Raw genomic sequence first — 17934 nt, 5'->3', positions numbered from 1 at the left:
AGATCGCATTTTTAACAAGCGTGCCTAAGGTAGCGTGTACTTTGTCCCTAACTCGGGAAGGCGACAGGCGGCTGGGGCAAATAAAGCATTTCCCTTTTCCACAACAGCAACCCATAAGGGCGCAGCCCAAGAACAGGCTGACTCCTCTTCTTTGTCGCCGTTCTTCTTCTTGTTCCTCCCCGTTGTGTTTACATTTGCGCGCTTAGCTTGGTCCTTCCTGGTCTGGAGTGGAGCCCCACCCCTCGCGGCTGCACAGGCTCCCCGCTACCCTCGCCTGAACGAAGGTGCTGCTTGCGGAGGGAGGGAGCAGCCGAGCACGGCAGCAGCTGGTGCAGCGGCGGCGCCTGCTCCCACGGAGAGCGCGAGGGGGGCAGCCCCGAGCTCGCAGGAGAGCGCTGCGGGGAGCGAGCCAGGAGGAGCGCGTCGTGGCTGGCCAGCCGCCCCGGGACACGCGATCCCGCCTCCTGCCGCAGCACCTTGGAGCGGCGAATATCTCGAGCGGGGTGGCCGGGTGGAGCGACGGCTACCCGCCCTTCTTGATTTCGGTTTGATTGCGCCAGCCCAGCGCAGGCCACGCTCGCCGCGGTGCCAGAGGCGGCAGCGAAGAAGCCTCTGAAGAGCGCCCGCGGGTCTCGTTGTCTTTCTTGGCGAGCGCGGCCGTCGATCTCGACTCAGCTTTGGTGCCGATCGGGGGTAATCTCCGTGGAAGCGCAGAGCCCTGACCTCGCAGGCTCCAGGCGCCACCTCTTCTCTCCGCCCTCCCCACGCTCGAAATTGGCTTCCTTGTGTGGGTGGGGGGTCTCCTCTGCCTCCACCCCCGCCCTTCCGATCGCCTCTGCCAGCTGGTGGATGCTGACAGACCCTCGGCGGCTAGAAGCCAAAGAGAGCGAGCGAGCGAGCGAGGACCCCCTCAGGTGCGTGACGGTGACCTTCTTTTCTGATCTTCCATCTCAATCTCTCCGATCAGCGCTCTCTGGTGGGAACTGCCGAAAAACAGGGCGAGAGGGTGGTGTGCCTAGCGCTTGACGCGTGTTGTTATGACAAGTCTGGCTAGCGTCTGTGTCTGGCGGCGTGGCACACGCGGCGCGGCGCGCCACGCGGGTTTCGCGAGTCGTGGGTGCGCAGCGCGCGCCCTGTGTGGCACTGTGGTGGGACGGGGAGGGCGGTGAAGGGGTGAGCGTGTGCGTACTGGGACGACTGGAGGGATCGCAGGCAGAGGGAAGAAAAAACAGGCGGACTTGGCCTTTCCTTTTTGGCCTAACCAGCTAACAGGTGACTATCTTGGAGAGGGGTGGCTAGCGCTCACGCTGCGGCTCAGGGGCGAGGAGTGCGTCCCGTCCCCGATCTTCCATACATCAGCTACATCTCCTCCCTCGCCCTCTTGGCTGGCATCAGATAAATCACACTGGCAGGGACAGTGCTAGGCAATGCCTCATTTGTGACCTTGGACAGGTATTGACCGACACCTGGTCGTGGTGATGAAGGGCTTTCCTGGAGGCCCCCTGCATGGGTTTGTGTTGCCAGGAACTGAATGGGAGAAAACGGGGGTTTTTTTGCTAGACAAAAGTGTGACGGAGGAAGAGGCCCCGGTCTCTTGGCAGCCCGTGGTTATAACAAGCCAGTAAATGGAGGGGTGGGTAGGATGCAAATTGCCTGGCTGGCCTTTCTTGCACTTTCTCCTGAATAAAATGCCACAATTGTAAGATAATAATAGTTAGAAGAGACCGTGGTTGTTGTATTAGCCCCAGAGGGTGAGAAAATCAACATATTCACCCCCGAAGTTGTTTCATGAAATGAGCAGTTCGCTTATTCCTCTGCAAGCCATGTTGGCCCAACAGAACAGGGGTGGGGAATAGCAAGGAGGCTATTCTTTGTGTGTTACTAGAAGCTTGTGATCTGCTAAAAGCCTGAAGCTGGAATTAGGTGCAAAAGCCGTAGGGTTAGAGTGAAAGAAATCAGAGCCCAGGTTTTTTTTTTTTTTTTTGGTGAGCGTCAGAACTGAATGGAACCTTTTTATTTCAGCAAGATCACGATTGTTGTTTTTATTGTTAAACTGCAAGCTGGGGATCCTTCCCAATCTACTGCTAGTCTTCCAGAGATCTGTTAGTGGATCCCAATCTATCTTCTCTCCATGCCTGCAAGGGAAGGTAGAATTTTGTCTATCCTTACATAATCGACTAACAGAGAACAAAGTTCACCCTCTTACCCCATTCCACACATTTGCCAGATCTTCAGGTCTGGAATTTTGGTTGTGTTAGACATTTAGGAATATAGTGTTTAAATTATCTGGCTTTGAAGCTGAACCTCTCCCCCACAATCACACACACACCAGATACAGTATGTGAAAAGATGCCCAAGTGGCACATAAATTTCAGGGATAGATGTAACAGCTCAGATACTTGTGTCACAGGTAGTAAAAAATCCTTTCTTGTGTTTCATTTCTCAGGATATGCTTATCATAACTGCTGGTAATTGTGCTATGATTGTTGCCAGCCATTGCTTGTTACTACTGGAGGCCAGATCAGCCGTGCAAGTCTGTTTATGAAACGATTCTCTATGCAGCTCATGTCCACATGGATCATGTAGTAGCTTTTCTGGGCCTTTGTACTACTTCCTTGACTCAAAATGTAATGTTGCTGGATCTGCTATGGTCTATGAGGAGCACTTTTAAGTTAAGTTGAAACTTAATAGGGCTTACACTAAGGAAACTGGTTATAAGATTGTAGCCTTGACTAGCAATTTTTACACACATACATAGCAATCACCTTAACAATCCTTAGCAATCATTGTGTAAAAATGATTGTATATATGTAAAAAATGTATATGTGATTGCTATGTATATGTGATTTTACATATTGTGTATGGGTAAAAAATGTATATGTGATCGCTATGTATATGTGTAAAATAATTGAAAATAACTGAGCAATCATTGAAAATGACTAGAAAGTATCAACCAGAGACTGGAAACAGTTTTATTCTAAATCTAGTGAGTCTCTTTAGTTTAATAGGTTGATTTTTTTTAACATTTCTGTTTAAGAATTATTTTGCTTTTTGCAAGATGACTTTTGCGTCTTTTGCAAGTGCAGGAATTAATTTTTTAAATACATATTTACATTAACAACACTTCAATTTTGATCACCCACTCATATGAAATATTTCAGAATTCAAAAGGCAAAAAATTAAAATATGGATGTGTTCCAGCTTTTTTGATGTGACGTAAAAGTATACGTTATTTGAAGAAAAAAATCAGGCTTCTACCTAGAAGCCTGCAAATGCATGACACACAATGGCATTATTTGCATATATAGTAAGCCACTCTGTGAAGAAGGATGGTTCATTGTTCTAGAACAATCTACACCATGCCTGACAAATGATCTAGGTCCTTGTGAGATTTCCCCCCCTTCCCCCTTTATCGCCTCCCTCCTTTCAGCTGGAATCCCAGTTTTCATTGCAACAGCACCCAGCTTGTCCTCCCCTCCACACTCACTTGGCTACTCCTTTTTGGTTGCTGTCATTTATTTGTTTTCTTCCGTTTAAATTTTCAGAGCCTCAAAATGTGCAGTTTGTGGCTTGGTTAAAAAAAAAAAAAGACCTAGGAAATTCTGCAGGTGTGTTCCGCATATGTAGTCTTGCCTAGCAGCACCCTTGTTTCAACTATCAAAAGAAGCAGCAGAATGTAGTTGGTAACACATCAACAATCGGCTAATCTGAGCATGGTTGGTGAACTATCAATTAAAACTTACCAGTAAAGGGAAAAGTAAACACACTGGCAACAAGATCTCGCCTTTAGCATCGTAATCTCTTGAGTTCAGGTGTTAAACTGACAGATCTGCATGCTCGCCACATCGTCCATGGCTCCCTTTTTGACACCCCCTTTTTGGCGACCCGCTTCTACCACTTTTTTCTCCTTTACAGTGATTCTGAACTGAAAGTTTGGCAAATGAAGTCAAAGTAGCCTATGTGTAGTATCACTTTGTCAATTTCCATCTGTGTCACCGCTGGCACTTCACTCTCTTTGATAGCTGATACTTACAAGGACATTGACCAGGCAAGACAACATATATACCCACAGTTAGAGATATCCCACTATAACTGTGTGTTCTTTTGCACTTTGAAAGAACGGTTAAGAAGGTATTTGTGCACATTTTCATTGCTGCTGAAAAAAGATGACAACCACTGATGGTCCTTCCAAAATACCATTTGGCATTAGTAGAGGAGCTGTCACTCATCACAGCTCCACTGAAATCGCAGAATGGCAAGGAACTTCTGTTGCTGTTCCTGAGTAGCTTGCTAACTGTTCCCCACAACCCATGATAGATTGTTCTGGGTTTGGATGAGCAGCAACCCACTGTGGGTTGAACAACTCCTAGGTAAAACCATGGGTTGTCATCATGGCTTGTTACTCCAGAATAAACCATCCAGCAGGAAGTGTTCTAGGCGACAGCCCACTGTGGCTAGTTAGCCATAAGTCTTGTCAGGACCTCTTTCATGATTACAAGCCAGACCTAAGCATATATTTAAAATGCATCACTACAAGATTATAAATATCTGTGATTGTCCAGACTGCTTCAGCTGCAGAGTGGTATAGAACCAAATGAATAAAAATAGATAGCTCAAAATTCAATTGAAAAATACAATTCCATCTCAAAACCACAATTTCAGAACAAAGGTTATGAAACTATCACATAACAAGTAAGCTGTAAAGTGTATAATTGAAATAAGTGCACTTTTTGCCCCTGCGTACCCGTGGACGCTTCTACCTTCCTCTTGTCTTTTCCATTTCACTGGCATTTATTTATTTATTTATTTATTTATTTATTTATTTATTTATTTCTAGAGCTGCCGATAACTGAAGCTTTCTGAGGCATTTCAAGAATAAAATAATAGAAATAAGTTCATGGAACAGACAATGCCATAAAGCACCTAGACTTGTGTGAAAATGCATGACTTCAAAAACAAATGTAAAATATCTGAATCAACGTATCAGGGATAGCTGGACTTGCTCAACAGAATACCCACGTAGAAGAAATGTCAGATGTTTGGGAGCCACAAGTGGGCACCTGCAAGCAGCCAGTGGGTGCCTGCAGACAGCAAGCAGTGACGTGCAAAATAAACTCAGATAACCTCACGCAGCCCCCAGGTTTTGGTTTGACTACGCCTGCAGTACATGATAGAGGGTACACCTGGGATGGGTAGTCTGTTCAAGCCCTTAATCATCCTTGACTGCTTTTGAATGTTGCAGCTTAGAGGGCCGTCTTAACATGGTGCTGAAAGGATAAAAAGGTCAGCACTAGACATGCCTCCGTCAGCAGATCATTTCATAGTTGGTAGGACCCCACCAAGAAGAATTCTGCTTTGTTGCTGCCTCTTGGAGTTGGCACTTGGAGGGAGACCTCAAATATGGAATGTGCTCCCTGGAGAGGTTCTCCTGGCACCATCATTATATGCTTTTTCGTGCCAGGTTAAGACCTTTCTATTTACCCTATATATTAATGTTTAATAGGTCTTAATTATTTTTATTTCTGTCGTGGGTTATTTAGCTTTATTATTGTTGGAGTATTTATGATAAGATGATGATATTTGTATTTTTACTGATGTATTTATTGATTTTGTTGTGAGCTGTTCAGAGACTCAGAGTGATTGGACAGCCTAGAAATATCCCAAATAAATAAATAAATATTGACCATAGGGTCTGGGTAGATGCAGTTCGGAGAGATGCTACATCAGGTATTTTACATGCTACATCAGCAAGCCTCATAGGGTAGGAGAATCTGTCATACTTGTTCTTCAGAAATGCCATGTCCGTTGTTGGCGTAGTAGTTATAGCAGTGATGATAACAGGATAATCAATTTTGTGGCAAATTCCCAATAATGTAAGTAGTTCTAACTCAGCAGCCACTAAAATAAATCTCTCTCTCAGGACTAAAGAGGTATAGGCCTGGAAAAAATGAGCTAGAAAGGTAAAAAACAGGGGAAGAGAGTTAAAAACAGTCTATTTCTGCCTGCATACTGAATTAATTACTTCCCTCAGGAATGGAGAGGTGAAGGCCAAGAAAAAATCAATAAAACATGGACAAAACTGGAGACGGAGGTGTGGAGGAAGTATGTTTTAAAAGCCATGTTCTTCTAGTCCTTCACTCATCTACTAAAGACTGGACAAATTATTTATATTAGATTGTACCCAATTGATTTTTTGTTGGGTTCTAATCATGGTTGTTAAGGTATGGAGTAGTCATTATCCATACTAATACTCAATGATATGCACAGAGCTAGCTTGAAACTGATAATGTGTGAAGGTTCTTCTGTGTGCAAGGTGCTCATCTACAATTTCATAATGAGCTATAGCTTAGAGATGTTGCATTTACAAGTTCCTTGGTTTGACTCCCAACATCTTCAGATGTGGCTGTGAAAAACATGGTTCACTCATGCAGATTTGCTGCTGGGCTGGGTTGGGCTGGGCTGTTGTGACACATTCTTCTCTGTGGTTTGTGGTCAATGCACAAATTGCAGCACATTTGTGGCTTGCTTGCCTGAAGCCAGTGTAGTGTAGAGGCAGCCTCCATGCTCCTCAGTGTTTATTGGAGGCAGGCCATAGGAGTAGCATCTCCTACAGTTTACATCTGTGTGGCCCAGGTGTGTGTGTGCATTCCTGCCTGCAGGTACAGTCCAGATGACCTCTGTGCACATCACAGCAGTGGCTGAAGTGCAACCTGCCTTCCCTTTATAGTCTCCAATTTAGATTTCTGGAATGAGGCAGGCAGCTTGTGCCACGCCAGATGTTGCTGGGTTGCAGCTCCCATCAGCCATATCCAGTGGGGATTCCTGAGGAGAGTTGCAATCTGGCATCAATCCCCCCTGCTCTGGAAATCCTGTCTGGTGATGGACCACATTCTAGCCCTATGCATGCATTTGCACAGGGAAAATGTGAGGAAGGGGCATGGGTGGCATTCATGTAAACACTGCCCCCATATCCCCATGGGACCAGCTGCCAGTTAGACCTTTGCACACCAAGGGCAAAGGTCCAATTAGTGGTCTGTAAGTGCATGCAACTGAACACACCTGCAGAGTCCTTTTTCGTACTTGTGAGCAAGTGAATGCTTACATAGGGCTACCCTTTAAGTAACCAGCCAGGATTAGCTCTCTTGTTAATGCATTCCAAGTACAACTGTATAGGGTTCACAAGTGTATAATGTCCTGCTTAAAGTTCTTTCTGGCAGAAAGCCTTGCAGAACTATTGTGACTCAGGGGAGGAAAGAGGCTAACGAGACAGGCTTTTCACAGCAATACTGATGGGCACTGTTGGAAGCATTGAAAGAAAAGAGTGACCACTCTAAGCTACATTCTAAAATGGTTTCCAAGTAATGACCAGTAACAGTGAATGGTCTGTCACAGCTCGCAGAAACCATGGCCTTGAGGCCCTCAGATTTGAAGAGCAGCCCTAATTTTCATCTTTCAACATGCTTTTACAAACCTTGGGTAAGATTATTGAGGGAACACGTGCAGTCTTATTCTTGGCAATTGCTACTCCATGTATTCATCTGCTTTCTCTCTGTTTCTAAAAGTCACCAGGGAGATAGGCACCTTGTCTGGCCAGAAGGAATAAAGTGAGTGATGATGTGAGTGTTGCTAGGGGGGGTGAGGGCAGTAAAGAACCGATGGCTGAGAGGCCACTTCTGTGGCTGCTCTTTCCATGGGACTCTATGGTGCTTCTATACCAACAATGGTAAAACGGACATCCTGGGTCCAGATGACTGAAGAAGCTGTGGTGAAGCATGGAAGGCTTAGAAGAAACCACTGATTATCTGTGGTTTCAGGAAACCAAAGGTGCCATTCAGAAACCACAGACTGGATCCAGAGAACATGACAGACCAGCAACGGTAAGAAATCACCATGGTTTCTCTTGATGTGTGAACCGAGCCACCAGTATTGTTGCCACCAGGAACCAGAGTAAATGGATGCTGCTCCATACTTGGTTCCATTCATATGTCTGCAAATTGAATATTCTGCCCTTTGCACCGGGGATAGGTCTTTTCAGAATGAATATTTAATTTTCTTGAAACTGTGAGGGATTTCTTCAAACAGCAATTTTAAAGTGCATTTCTTGGAAAAAATTCAGAAGACTTTGCATATAACTATGTTCTGTACATTTGCTGAATGTTGACTACTGTAATCATAAGCTGGTTATGTAATAGGCATATTACGTAGAAATTGTTCATAACGTAGTCTTGCAGCAGCATAGTTCTTAGTTGAAGGAAAAGGGAGGAGCAACTGGAAACAAGATTGTGTTAATGGAAAAGTACACAGCTGACCTTGCAGTCATGTATATAACTCTTCAGAAGTAAGTCCAAGTGGGTTAGTCTGCTTGAACACCATTTTTGTGGAAATGTGGGATATAAATTTAATTAATAAATACAATTGAGTGCCCTGAGGCTTGAACTCAGGTAAACTGATATAGAATTGCCACCTAATTTGCCATGCTGGAATACAACAACCCTGCAGACAGGTAGCATTAGGCTATATCATAGTCTTTCCATTCTTTGGATGTGAAACACCATCCGTATCAGGAGTGTACTGTGTTTCTTCTGCTCACAACAGTGGCTGAGTTGGCTAACAGAGGTGCTTGAAAATGTACTGGCTGCTTGTTTGATGCTGCTTGAGCTCAGTGCCTTTGTGGGACTCCAAGCCAAAATGTGCATCAACTGCTGGCAGGCCGTAGTTCGCCAGTATCCCTTCCATACTTTGGCTTATTTATTTATTTGGTTTTGCAGTGGGTATGGATTCTTCAGGAAGAATGAAAAAAATAAAACACACTTTTATTTCTTGCCCCTCTGAAAGCTTACCTGCCTTTCTACTCTGAAGTTGATGACCTCCTATCAGGAGTGGGGATTTTCTGGGAAATGAGAAAGAAAAGAGTATTTTTTGTCTCTATAGAATCCCTCTTCCAAGATCCTTGAGGCTATTAGAGGCACAAGAAGGCCAATTCTCTCTTCCCTTAATTATATTTTTCGGTTGATATTTCCAACATTCTATAGGTTCTGGAAGTCACTGAGACTTAATAGCAGGGTTGGGAAGCTGAGGCCCTTCAAATGTTGGACCACAACTCTTATACACCCTGATAGTGACTATGCTTGCTGAGATGAGTGGAGCTGAAATGCAACATTTAGAAGGTCATGTGCTTCCCCTTGCTAATATGCTGTCCTTGTGGGAACATTGGAGACCCTTGAAATATATTGTCTTATTATTTGCAACTAATACATTTTTGTGCACCTAGCCAAGACCCCAAATATGTATGAACCACAATGTATTGTTTTTGGTTGGTTCCATTCCCTTCCAAACAGATAGATACTAGACCACCCAAGTTTCATGTCAGAAGGACTGATGATAGTTCCTCATATACATGGTGGTTTACCAAGTAATTTAATCACAGGAAAGTTTCCTAACCGAAGTAGCTTAGTGTCTAAATGCATGTGAACAACTCAAATAGAGAGGAAAGGATACTGAAGTAAAAAAAAAAAGCAACAAATGAGAAGAGGAAGAAAAGGGGATCATTATGAGCAAATATTGTTATGCCCTGGGGAGTGTATGCAAGCTTTGTATTGGCTAAAGAGGAATTAGTGGTTGGTTATGCCAAGGGCTGTGGAAGAAGTAAGTTTTCAGAAAGCTTCGAAGGTAGAAAGAGGTGTAGCATCTTGCAGGCAAGCAAACAAGTGAGCGAGCAAGAGAGCAAGCAAGTACTTGGTGTTTATTGTTAAACTTTTATTATTTTTGCTTTCCATAGAATAGAAACTCACAATACGTGTTTATCTCAAGAAGAACCTGAAATTTCAACATATCCATTCCCTTGCTCAGGCACAAACATGACTAATGGTCATTTACAGAAAACAACATGGGAAAAACTGGGGGAAAGTGCGGTTCTGGGCAAGCTTGACATAGATTGATAATAGAATAAGAAAGTAAAAGTTAAGTCCAGATATGGAGTGATGAGATGTCCTTGAGAGAACTAAGCACTGTCAGTAATTGAGACTTAGAGAACCTAAGAGTTACAGCAGATTGACTCCATGTTATATCTGCCTCATTTTTCAATTGGCACTTCATTGTTTGCTTCTTTAACAGCTACCGGCAGCACAATTGTATCACTCCACACTGCCAAAAGTGACTGACACAGTGATTTTTTATTTCCGCTGTTTCTATTTTGTTTGGGTTGGCAGCTTAATGAGCGCTAGGCTTTGCTTGGTGTGACACTCATATAAGAACTGTATGTAACATGGAGAGGCATTGGAGTTACTGCATAAGAAAAAACACTTAGTATGCTATAGCAAATACTGAGTATACTAAAATATTTTAGTTGTGGGGAAGTTGTGGGCTGTCCACACTGGAGGCATTCAAGAAGCAGTTGGACAGCCACCTGACAGGGTTAATTTTACTTGCAATCCTGCACTGACCATGGAGTTGGAATCAGTGGTCAACAAAATGCTGAGTGCTTATTGGGAATGCTGCAGGACATGTAGATAAAGTCCTTACTAAAATCCTAGCTGCGATTCTCATACACTGGTCTATGCTTCTAGATTGCTGGGCAGAGGGTCTCTCAAGCATCCCAATTTGGCCAGTCTGCTCGGAGAGTCTGCCTTCTTTGTCCTGCCTTTGCTTCAGTCATTTCATTGGTGGTGTTTCTATTTCTTCTAACCACCTAGGATGTTGTAATGAATTATTTTCATTTGAGGAGTCATTTTCTTTTCTAGAAAATATGTTTCTCAAAAAATGGTTCTGGAGTCTAGGCAGGAAAACAGAGTGTAAGGGAGTTGAGCATGTGGGAAATGGCTGGTTTAGGAACTTCTGCTTGGTTTTTCTGAGACCCGAGAAAGAACTTTGCAAGCATCATATGGCCAGTCAGTGATGTGAGTAGCATTTTTTGTAATGTATTTTTGAAGATCTTTTCATTCCACTCCACAGATTCTCATGATAGATGCCATTACCAAATATCTGCCATAGGGTTAGGATCCCAAAGGGATACTCAGTTTAAAAGGACCCTAAGTTTGATCCATTTCAGAAACTCAATTTAGCTGGCATTTGAAGCCCTGAATCTGTCGGAAGGAATCTGTGGCCTCCAAAAGTTGTTGACCTACAACTCTCATCCCTGATGCATCATTCAGGGCTTGATGGAATCCAGCAACATCAGAAGGACACAAGCTCCCCATTCTTATTAGAAAGCACTGTGGTTATCTATCCTGTAGACAGTCCAGTACTGTCTAGGTCAGCCTTCCCCAACCTGGTGGCCTTCAGAGGCATTTGGACTGCAACTTCCAGAATTCCCTTCCAGCAGGACCATTGACTGGGAGCTGAAGAGGCCACTCTAGTTGTGGCTTATGACAAAGGCAGAGCTCACATGGACTAGTATGATGTGATTCAGTCCTGCTAGATCCAGGACCTTTGCGTTTGTAAAGAAGTTCCTTGTAGTAGCTGAAATTCATCCCTGGGATAGAATGGTAACATAGTAAATGAGAAGACCACATTAAAAAAAGGGTCATTTAATGAGGAATTGCTGTTTCCTTGTGAATACTTGCTTTCAGAGAGAGCATACCATTTCATTCATTCTGCTTAGTTTCTCTGCTTTAATGTGCAACTGCACTTGTGAAGCCTCTAAGGTATTGCTTAAGGACACAGTCCCACGAATGAGGAATGCTGGAAGCTGTTGACCATTTTTCTGTCTAATCATGCATGGGATTTTGCCCTAAAGCTTGTAAATGAAATGAGTCAAATATAGTCAATTCAGGCCACATAATGCTTAATAACTATGGTGCTAAATTTTGAGTGTTTTTCTCTGGCTAGCTTCTTTTGTATTCCCTTATAGAATGATATCAGAATAAAACAATGCCCCAGGGGATCTGGCTCGAGATTCTTAATAAACTGCAAGCTGCCATTTCCGTCCTGATTTATGCTTTGGTATAGCTATTGGACAGCTTGCCAAGAAGCCCATTAATCTACCTGTGGGATTGCTGTCTAAGGGAATGGAGATTATAGCAGAGTTCTATCCTGTGGTGATTTAAACACAAAGATGAAGCAAGAGCAATGCCTTCTCTCTATCAGAACCACCCCTTATATCTAGTCATCCTAGACACAAGATATAAAAATAACTTCTTAAAAAACCAATCAAATCCAGCTTCATTGACTTTTCTCAGCTTCACAGAAAAGACTACTCCTGTCAGTACTGCATCAGCACACAGTGTCGCAGACGCCTTTAGTGTCTCCAGGGAATTTTGTGAATCTCTGGGACTTTTGTTGCATGCAACTGGGATCTTGCACAGCGAGCAGCCTAGGACTGGGTAGGCTCTGCCAGGGAGGATCCCCTGGGGAATGCCAGCTTCGGCATACGTAGGCAGCATGACGCCTCTGGATTGCCAAGACTGGTACACTAGGAGGCTGACCAACAATGGCATTGACTTTCTGGATTTATTTATTTACTTACTTATTTCAGGCATTTATATCCTATCCTATCGCCAAGTGCTCAGGATGGCTTACAAAATATAAAAGTACAATATAAAATATAAAAGTATAATATAAAACCTCAATTATTAAAACAATATAAAACACAAACTTAAGAAAAAGGAGAAAAAAATTAGAAAGTGCGACTGTGAAGGGAAAAATCCTAAAACATCTAAAACTGTTGGTCATTAAAATAATGGTTGAATAAAAAGGTGTTTACCTGGCACTGGAAAGAGTATGATGTCAGCGTCAGGCGGACCTCTCTGGGGAGCACATTCCATAGTCTGGGCGCTACTGAGAAGAAGGCCCTCCTCCAGGTAGACACTCTCTGTACTTCCTTCAAGGAGGGTTCCTGGAGCAAGACCTCCCCTGCCAATCTTAAGGGGCATGACGGCTTGTAGGGAAGGAGGTAATCCTTCAGGTATTCTGACCTAAGGCATTTAGGGCTTTATAGGTCAAAACCAGCACCTTGAATTGGGCCCAGACTTCAATTGGGAGCCAGTGTAGCTGATAAAGAACTGGCATTATGTGAGGGTACTGTCTGGTTCCCATCACCAGTCTGGCAGCTCTATTTTGTACCAGTTGAAGTATCCGGACCGTTTTCAAGGGCAGCCCCACATAGAGTGCATTACAGTAATCCAACTGGGAGGTTACCAGAGCATGAATCACCATTGCTAGGCGATGCTCGTCCAGGTAAGGATGCAGCTGATGGACCAGCCGAAGCTGGAGAAAAGCGCTCCTTTCCACTGGATCTTTGTCTCCTGGCTCCACTGCCTTCAAAGTCAAGCAAACAGACAAACCCATTAAACAATATTCTTTGTGTTGTGAATCTAGCATGGCCAACAGCCTCGTCACTCAAAAGCAAAGCCCTTCCCCAATATTTATGACTTGTACACTACAGATCAATCTCTTGGCTTGCTTTTCTCCCCACCTATAACATAAATTCAATTTGAAGTTTCTCTTTTTTTCCAGTGAGGTTTTTCATAGGGTGGTACCAGGACTCAGTGCATTGAACTGATATCTTGCTATTGATTGTAGATTGAGGAGATCACCCATTCTATCCTTCATTACTTGGAACTGACTGGAATACATCCAGCGAAAGGCTTGAGCAACTGGTGATTTCTTGTATTAAAGAGGAACACTTGCCTTTAGAGTTTTAGCATACATATGGAGGTGCACAGGATCTCTCTAGCATTTACTCAGAAAGAAGGCTTCCAGTTAAGACTTCTTGCGTCTGACAACTACTACATAGCCCATTGTCTCTTCCCTTCCACATTGTCCCACTTGCCACTCAGTGAACAGTGTTTAGTGCCATCATGCTGCAAATTCAGTTACCATTAGTGGAACTCCACTGAATTTTTCCTTTGCACAAGTGCAGGCCCATTGCAGTTCTGCAAGTGGTTGTAGAACTGCTTGCACAATGGCTTGCACAAGAGGAATGTGCACCTGTGTTGCACAGCCAGTTGCCCAACAGTTTGCACAAGCATAATGCACAACCACGTGCAACCGTCCTTGAGCAAACTGTAAGTTTAGTTGGATGCTCCTTTTATGCATGGTTTGAACTTTGTCAGTGTGTCATTTGTGCTAACAGACTGAGTGTTGGATACTGTACCATAAGTGTATCCTAAAGATGTGGAGGAAACAATGTGAAGGGAACAAAAGGCCTTTGAAGATACAAATACAGAATGTAATCCAGTCCAATAATCCAGTTACCTGCTGTAAAACATTCTGCTTGCTGTAAACCATTCTGAGAGCTCTATGCTAATTCAAACAGTATAGAAATATTTTAAATAAATTTATTAATTTAAGGACATATATTAAGCAAATAGGTAAACATAATAGAAGAGAAAAGAAAGTAGTGAAGTGAAACAGAAAAACAAATCCTATTCTAATATCCTGGTTTGTCTAAGCTTTTTCCGGCATAAGTATAGTAATTTATGTAAGGGTCACTCACTGTCTTCCTCAGAATGTCATGTTGGATGGAGACGGGCCAAGCAGGGATGACTCAAAATGGGCATGGTGTTCACAGCGTTCCAGAGATTCATCATGATTATTATTTGGATCAGAATTTCCCCCCTTTTGATCTCCCTGTTCTGCAAAAGACACTCCGCATTTCTGTGGAAACAGCAAGCCACATTTAACAAAGATGACATGAAGCAGCAGCAGGGCTAACAAAGAAGTGGCAGTATGTAATATTGGCTGCAGTCAAGCTCAGGTTGGTCAATGGACTAGACGGGTATTTCAAAGGCTATACAAGCCTGATGGATAACATGGGAACTGTGATGGAGCCACATGCACTGGTTAATTTCTCTGCTGGGCCTCACGCTTCATGCCTGGGTCTACCTGGAGTTGGTTCTTGAAAAACTGTACCTACCTGGGCAGTGACTGAGGACTCCCAATCCCTTGCCTTAAGGGGAAGAGAACGGCTTTGTAAACATGGATCTAGTTAGACCTGCATTTCCAAAGGGCATCCCTGTGTTTTTGTGTCGCATCCCTTGTGTCAGCAGAGCTTCCTTCCACCATTCATAGGATCAGTCAATGTTCCTCATTATTGTGTTGCACTGTGCTTCCCACTAGTTGTCGTTCCTCTTGCCTATGCTCTAGTCCCAGCTTAACCGCACAAGCACACACTGTGGCCTCTACTAGCAACTCATTGTTAGGAATGTTACTCATTTTCCTCTAACACACCTTTTGATTTGTTCCAGCAAATCTCACAAGTTGTGGGCAGCAGGTACATAGTTACAGAGAAATAGGTGTGCATATATTCTAAAGTACAGTCTACAATTTGGCTCAGTAATTTTCTTCGTAGTAATAGATTGTTGTCTAGTCCTTAGTCTTCAAGTCCCTGGTCTTCATGTCCTTCCTTCACTGATGTTTGATCTTTGTTTATGATTGGAAGGACCTTTTTGTGTCCAAATGAATAGACATTCAACAAGATATGTTGGCTATTAGAGCGAAGTATAGAGGGTTCCTAACCCTAACCCTAACCTTTAACTATTTTTTTCTCCAAGAGGTGGAAACTTGTTACAGCTTTATTGATCCAAGTAACACAAAGATTCATGAGGAACCTTGCAGGTCCTCTAAAGCTCATAGATCTTGTGAGAAAGATGTAGAAATTATTTTAGCAAAAGTAATGAAAGAGGACATGCAAATGAATCATGTGCATCTTTTCCTGTCTGATGCTCCATTTAGAATCTCTTGAGGACAGTTAATTCAGAAGAAATAGCTGTAGCTTCTTTAATGCTCAAAAGGCCTTCAGCTCCTGTTGTGGAAAAAGTATTTAGGAGATCATACCAGCCTGGATGGATTCAAGTGACAATATAATTGACTGTTCTTCACCATGTTTACATGAAGAAATTCAGAAGAAACAGCAGTAGCTTCTCTAATGCTCAAAAGGCCTTCAGCTCCTGTTGTGGAAAAAGTATTTAGGAGATCATACTTGCCTGAACAAATTAAAATGACAATATAATTGACTATTCTTTGCCATATGTTTACATGATAAATTAGCCAAAAGCTTCAAGTGACAGCAAAAAAACAAACAAACAAAAAATCAGATAGCTAGAAAAGACAAGGCATACTATCCCTCACAGGAGAGAGAAAACCAAATTCTGCAGAAGATGTATCAGCTGTAGCCCTTGAATGCCCTATTTTTTAAGCAGGACAAATAGACTATTGTGTCAGCTGAGGTTTATAAAGGATTAATGAATTGAATGGTAGGAAGAGTTAAGTACTTTTCCCAGGATAAAACTAAAATGCAGAATCACCCATGAAGTAGATTGCCAGAAGTAAATACCCTGTACCTCAGGTTAAAAAGCCGTAGTTTAATACATTGTTCATGAGTAACACAGAGCTCATTGACAGATGCAGTAGTCACCAGCTTAGATGTTTCTTCTTCAGACGATGCTGTACACTCATTCAGAATAAGCCTTTCCGTGGATATTAATCCATGATGAATTAACAGCATCTTAACAGAGGCAGTATACGTCTGAGTACAAGGCTACCAACAAGGAATGACAGCCACCTTTCTGCTCTGGTTTTTTTCTGGATGTATTTGTCTGAATATAGTGAGAAACACTGGACTGGAAGGGATAAAGTTTTATCTATCAGGCCTGTTCTTCTGTTCATAAACCTAACACTAAACACTACACCTCTGCTGCAGAGGCAAACACTTGATGGTCACTTTCATGCCACTGTTCAGTAACAGTTGATGCTGCAGGAATAACTCACTAAGCCTCCGAACTTTGACCAAACCATGACAGGTCATGCTCTGAAATAGGTATGAGCAACTGGCAGTCTGATGGCTAAATTAAGGTCTGCATCACAGCAGCAGCTGGACTGTTTTCTGGCAAAAGCCCATCACTGCTTTCTTTCTTGATTCGGAGAATAGATGGGGAGTGTGCATTTGCGTGTGCGTGTGTGTGCGGATGTGCACGTACATGGATCATCTGGATAGCTGCCAGACTATTCCCCAGATGTTTCCCCAGATTTCCTTCTTCCTTGGACTAGGCCTCATATTTTCATGGAGAAAATTAAGTGCAACATGGAAACTGACTGAAATGGAACTGATCTGCAACAGGTACAGAGTATGGTGTATCTGCCAGTAAGGGGAGCAATAGTGCTGGACAAGAAGTAACAGTTCCATCCACCCATCACCCTTTTGCCCCGTTGTTCCACACTGACCAGCTGCTAACAGCCAGGGCTCCAACATCTTGTATCCTTTACCAACTTTCTCTGCAGACTTTGCATCTGCTGCCAAAGAAAGAAAGGAAGAAAGGGAAGGAAAGTCAGGTTGGGTTTTGGTAATTTAACACCAAGATAGAAGCAGGCTTCTTTCAGTTATTCCTTGAGCCACATCCCCCTCAAGATGTGATTTTATAAAGGCATCACAAATTTACTCCATACTAGTTTAAGATGGCATCAGCAGCTCCCATGTTGTCTCTAATAGAAGCGATTCAAGGTAGAGCAGAATTAGATGCCCCATTTTCTCAATAAGAAGAAGACTCTGCAGGCAGTGCAAATTGCAGCTACGACTTGAAACGACAGCTCAAATGCTTTTCTCTCCTGACATTCATTATAATCATTATTTGGGTCAAGATCCCCCCCCCTCTTGCTTTGATCTCCTTGTTCTGCAGAGGACACTCCTGGTTTCACTAAAAAGGCCAAGCCGTATTTAATAAAGATGACATGAAACAGCAGCAAGCCTGGCAGAGATACGGGGCTGTTGACAAATTCACCATGGCCAGCCCCGGGATACTTGATTGACTGTACAGGTGTTTCCAAGGAAATGTGAGCCTCTTGGCTAAACAGGGAGACAGGCATGGGAGCACCAGTCTCAGCCTCTCATTGCCTAGCCTTTCATACTGACATCTATGTGCAACACAATGAAGTCAAGGAATGATGGGACAATTGGTGGCATGTGCGGGGACATTGGAGGCAGGGCCAGACTGTGTAGTC

The 17934-nt window shown here is 43.3% G+C and overlaps 1 protein-coding gene across 1 annotated transcript in view; it reads left to right on the top strand.

Moving 5' to 3' along the window:
• Window positions 1-402: 402 nt before the first annotated feature.
• The window catches only part of LOC123021612 (myelin basic protein), a 124452-nt gene continuing 106920 nt past the window's right edge, over window positions 403-17934 (top strand). The window contains exon 1 of the mRNA XM_044426520.1: window positions 403-914. The gene's annotated coding sequence lies outside the window, so the exon portion shown is untranslated. The remainder of the gene's footprint in view (window positions 915-17934) is intronic.

Source organism: Varanus komodoensis, unplaced genomic scaffold, assembly GCF_004798865.1.
Source record: "Varanus komodoensis strain SLA01 unplaced genomic scaffold, ASM479886v1 scaffold17, whole genome shotgun sequence".
NCBI lineage: Eukaryota > Metazoa > Chordata > Lepidosauria > Squamata > Varanidae > Varanus > Varanus komodoensis.
The sequence above is the reverse complement of the archived record's forward strand: the minus strand, read 5'-3'. Positions and strand labels throughout refer to the sequence as shown.